This window comes from Colobus angolensis, unplaced genomic scaffold (assembly GCF_000951035.1).
Source record: "Colobus angolensis palliatus isolate OR3802 unplaced genomic scaffold, Cang.pa_1.0 Scaffold104, whole genome shotgun sequence".
Classification (NCBI taxonomy): Eukaryota; Metazoa; Chordata; class Mammalia; order Primates; family Cercopithecidae; genus Colobus; species Colobus angolensis.
The window spans coordinates 10,455,516-10,460,927 of record NW_012111364.1 but is presented as its reverse complement, the minus strand read 5'-3'; the positions used below and the strand labels follow the sequence as shown (position 1 = coordinate 10,460,927).

The following is a 5,412-nucleotide window of genomic DNA, read 5'->3' as shown; positions in this document are numbered from 1 at the left end:
AAAAAAATTTTTCTGGAGGAAATTGTGAACTTTTTACTTAAAGACACTAAAGAACTCTTAAAGGAAGTGGCACTCCACAGTCAAGGATTAGAATATTTAATATTGTAAATTCCTTGTTTCCAAATGGTCTGTAGTTTCAACGCAGTCTTTATCTAATTTCTAAATGTTTTTATTTTTAATTGGCAAACTTATTTTAAAATTGATACGGAATTGTAAAGGGCCAAGGATAACCAAGTCGCCGTTAAGAACAATATAATCAGACTTACCCTACCCGTTGTCAAAATATAGCTTTAGTTATTAAGATAGAATAGCCTTTTATTATAGGGTGCCTTGACTTATGGCAATGACGTCCTGCATTATAATGGAGAAATGACTACTTTTCAATAAACTGTTGTGGAAAGTGGTATTTTTCTACGAAAAAAAAAAAAAGACTTTGGTGTCTCAAATTGTTTATAGGTTTCTTAAAGATCAAAATATGAAAGGCAGTATTACAACACTGCAAGAAAATAATACAGAGAATATCTTCAAAATATTGGAGTCAGAGAGAACTTTTAAAATAAGACAAGTTCTAAAGAACAAAATGAATACATCTGCTTAACATACAGCTTATTATTAAAAGTAGTAAAGAATGCAGACACAAGCCTCAGTATAAAAAGATCATTGCTACACATATTAATGACTAACAGAACATCTGAAGAACTCCTATAAATCAATGAAAAAGGGGTACATTCCAATAGAGTAAGGGCAAAAATATTGAACAGTAAATTCACAAATAAAAGAAATTTACATGGTCAGTCAACAAAAAAATCCTTGGCCTCTGCCAAGCGCAGTGTCTCACATCTGCATGAGAGTACCTTTGTGTCTCCCAGCAATTTGGGAGGTCATGGCGGGTGGATCACGAGGTCAGGAGATGGAGACCATCTTGATAAACATGGTGAAACCCCATCTCGACTAAAAATACAAAAATAATTAGCCAGGCGTGGTGGTGGGCGCCTGTAGTACCAGCTACTCGGGAAGCTGAGGCAGGAGAATGGAATGAACTCGGGGGGCGGAGCTTGCAGTGAGCTGAGATCAGGCCACTGAACTCCAGCCTGAGCCACAGAGGGAGACTCCGTCTAAGAAAAAAAAAAAAATCCTTGGCCTCATTTGTAATAGGGAAATTTAAATATAAATTACAATTGAGATTACATTACACAACTTCCAGATTTAATAAAATAAAGTCTGACAATAACAAGTGTTGAAAAAGATAAGGAAATATTAAAAACTCTTATCCTGCTCTTGGGAGTGTAGATTAGTATAATGTCTTTGGAATAGATTTTGATATTCTCTAGTAAATTTGAAGATTATTACGCATAATACTATTGCATTTTCATGTTACTGCATTAATGGTATTGCACTGTAGTATGATGATTGAGTACAGACACTTCTGCCAACTACATGGATTTTGAATCCCATTATCCTAGTCTTTTGACCTTGAACATGTGACTTGATTCATAAAAGTAAGGTTTGTCTCCCCACCAAAACCAATTTTTGCTTTCATAGTGTTCTGAGCATTAAACGAGTTAGTCTATGTGAAATGTTCAGAACAGTACCTGGAATGTAATAAACACTGCAAAGCATTTATTATTGTTACTGCTGTTACTGTTATTACTTTGCAACCCACAAAACCAGTTCTAGACAATTTTGTGCATGTGTGAATTAGGATACTATACAAGAATGTTCATATAAGAATTATTTTGGCAGCTTCAGTTTTCTAGGGTTTTTATGGTTTTAGGTCTTATGTTTAAGTCTTTAATCCATCTTGAGTTAATTTTTGTATACGGTATAAGGAAGGGGTCCAGTTTCAGTTTTCTGTGTAGGGCTAGCCAGTTTTCCCAACACCATTTATTAAATAGGGAATCCTTTTCCCATTGCTTTTGTGAAGCCAGAAACAATGCTAATGTCCCTCAATAGTAGAATGGAAAAAAAGTTATGATATAGTCATATAGCAGCAAACCTGAATGAACTATTATTTTCATATACACTGATTGAAGAAAGAAGTCAAATAAATATGGTGTGAATGCATTAGTACAAAATTGAAAAACAGGCAAAACAAAACAATATTGTGAGAGTTGCAAGTATTCATAGTAAAATGTTAAAGAAAAGTAAGCGAATTACAATCACAAAAATTAAATAGTGGTTAACTCCACTAACAAGGTTGTAATTAGAAATGGGCGCATGGGGTCTTCTCGGATCCTGGGGGCTAGGTTTCATATTTTAAGTTGTATTATGTTTATGTGAGTGTTCATAATTATTCTTCAAATTGTATGTGTACATCGTTGACTTCCATTTTTAAGCTAGTAAAAACGTCTGGAGTGGGAAAGATAATTATTCAAAGTGTGCGCATATGAAAGAGAAAGTGTAATCTCTAAATGGACAGTCCAAAGACATTTGGAAACATTTGAAGAGTGGACATGATATGGAACCCCATCCTTCTCCCAAGGCATATTGAGCCTTATAAATGAGAGTGTTTCACCATTGAGTACAATGGTGGATTTTTTAAAAATACAAATTACTGGGTGCCCACCCTGAAGAAACTGTGTAGGATAGAGCCTGGGCATTTGTAGTTTTAAAAAAAGCTCTCTAGGAAATTCTAAAGAGTTTCTGCACTTGACTTTCAGTGCTATATTAAAAACAAATTAACCAACAACATACCTTGAGTAAAACTAAAAAAAAAAGTAAAATAATTATTTCAATTAAGGATCAACCACAGGTTCTTTCATTTACAGTGATTAGCTCCCTTTCAATGTAATCCAACTCCCCCCAATTTTGAATTATTCATAACACTTCAAGAATTTGGTTAATATGTAATGTAGGAATATATCTGCTTAAGAGGGAAAATTGACCTAATGGTTATTTTGTGTTTGTATTTGTTGCTTTCATTTTTTATGAAGCTCCTTATTTTCTAGCTCTTGGCATTTTATGTTGATGTGTTTCAAAAAATGGGTTTTACAATGAGTAACACTTGAGGGTTTTTGCATTTTCCTTTTGGTACGATACCTGATAGAGGAAAGACTACAGGACCTTTGTTATATCAATTTGATTCCTATAAAATTATGGAATTTCAAGAGGCTGATAAATGTATCTAGTTTAACCACATTTTTTACCCTTTTATTTTCAGACCTTATTTGATCAAGGAATGCATTTTGACTCTGGAGATTAATGAATTTGAAAGATAAATTCACTTATTCCACCTACTTGAGTATTTTAGACATCTTTAAGTCTGACTTACAGAAACATGCAGAAATGCTGGGGTCAGTTGACAGTTAATGGGCTTTAGGAAATGTATTATTTTTGTACAGATTGTAAGATTAGCTTATAATGTTTTAGCAAAGAAACAATAGAGTTCAATGCTAGATACCTGAAATAGTACACCCTTTTCAGGATTTCAAAATGTATCAGTGCAAAAGCTGAAAGGAGCTGAATGTTGAATAATTGTTGCTAAGCAACATTAAAAGAATAACTATCTGCATAGTAATGGCATATCTAATGAATGCTGCCACTCACATTAGATGACTGAAAGGAGAACAAAGCACCAGGGTACAAGAATAGTAAAATTTTACATTTAAAATGTATATCATAATGAACTTGTAAGACAAGCTTACTCAATAGCAATTTTATTTTAAAATATGACTAAACAAAAAGATTATGGTAAAAACATTTGAATGAATGGGAGTTGGAATAGATAATATTTTAAACCAACTAATCTCAAATAGGGAGAAAGGCAACATTGTAACACTTCAATAAAATAGTACAGTGAATATCTTCAAAATATTGGATTTGTTCTCAAAGCATAGCTTTATGAAACATGTGAGAGTACCTTTGTGTCTTCTAGACCTAAAGACACATCTCACATTGTTTAACTCTGTCGCCACAATCTGTCTTTTTTTTAAAGGATAATTTGTAGTATTTTAATTATTTTTATGTACAGAATACTCAACAGTGTACATTTAACCATTTGGCGGCAAGTTCTTTAGCCTTTGGCTTTTCCAGCTTGGCAGTGCGAGCCAGACTTGGGACTCAGGATGTTGCCTCCCCAGTGATGGGGAATCTCATCATATCTGTCGTTGTAATTGGTCCTGATAGCTTCCAACAGTTTAGCCAGAGCTCCTTTGTTGTCCAAGTTAAGCTGTGTGAAGGCTACAGTAGTGCAGGTCTTCCTGTGGACTGGATGCCCCAGTCTTACCTTTCCCTTGATAATGCAGTAAGGGGCCCCCATATTATGACACAGGGCAGGCAGGAAGACACCAGCTCAATGGGATCCATGTCCTTTGCAGTCACCACCAACTGAGCCTTCTTTTTCTCCACCAAGGTGGTGATGGTGTTAATTCCTGCTTGAAGGACAGGTGATCTCTTAGTGGAGACTTACCCTTTGCCAGCAGCTTTCTTCTCAGCCCAGTCCAACAGCCTCTGCTTCTTCTCTGGTCAGTGGGCCAGCTTAAGAAGCTGAGTAGCTGTTTGGCGGTCCAAGGCCTGGGTGAACTGGTTAATCGCCGGAGGTGCTTTCAGCCACTTATAGAGGATGGCTCTCTGGTGCTGCAATCTGATACAATGGGGCCATTTCATAAAGTAGGTGAGCTCCCTTTTGGGCTGGATGTCCTGTCCAGTGCCAAAATTCTTCATTCTTTTCTCAAACAGGGGATTCACCACTTTCTTGGCCACCTGCTTCTTCCCATTGCCTTTTCTTTTTGGCATCTTGGGTGGTAGGAGGAGAGAGCCCAATCTCAGTCTTTCTATAGAGAATGCAAGTTCCATAAGGCAGAAATTTTGTTTTGTTCTCTGATGTTTGACCAATAGTTATAAAGTGCCAGCCACACTGCAGGGACTCAATAAACATTAGTTGAATAAGATAATATCTAAAAATAGTATAGCAATCAGTGTTCATTCTGGAAACAAACGATCAATTTGAATATGGAAAATTTAATATAAAAAGTATTAAGTAGGGTAGTAACTGTAAAGCTGTTGTAAAGGTGTAAAGAGAACTCAAAGGAATACCCTAGGGATAAGGCAGAGTGCCCACAGAAGAACAAACTTGGAAAGAGAGGCCCTTCCCAAGGTTAGAACTCAGAGCCTAGTAAATAGCAGAGGCATTTGCTGTGTTGCCCAGGCTAGAGCTAGTGTATACTTGCTAAGCAAGCAGGAAACTACCCTCTGGCAGGTGTGATGGTGCTGGCAGGCAGGCAGGCTTACAGAGGAATTGGGAATTTGGGGATTCTGCTCATTGGTAAGGCCGTGTACAGACGGATATGCAGTGTGGATATCTGGGCATCTTAAGAAACAACCTTATGCAATGCAGACAGGTTGAGGATGGTAACAGGCACACAGAGGGTATGAGGCCTAAGGAAATGTGTGGCTTAGAGTGCACAATGTGTG

General features: G+C 36.6%; 1 pseudogene; it reads right to left on the bottom strand.

Moving 5' to 3' along the window:
* Nucleotides 1–3,975: 3,975 nt before the first annotated feature.
* On the bottom strand, nt 3,976–4,734 carry LOC105512896 (annotated as a pseudogene).
* Nucleotides 4,735–5,412: the final 678 nt, after the last annotated feature.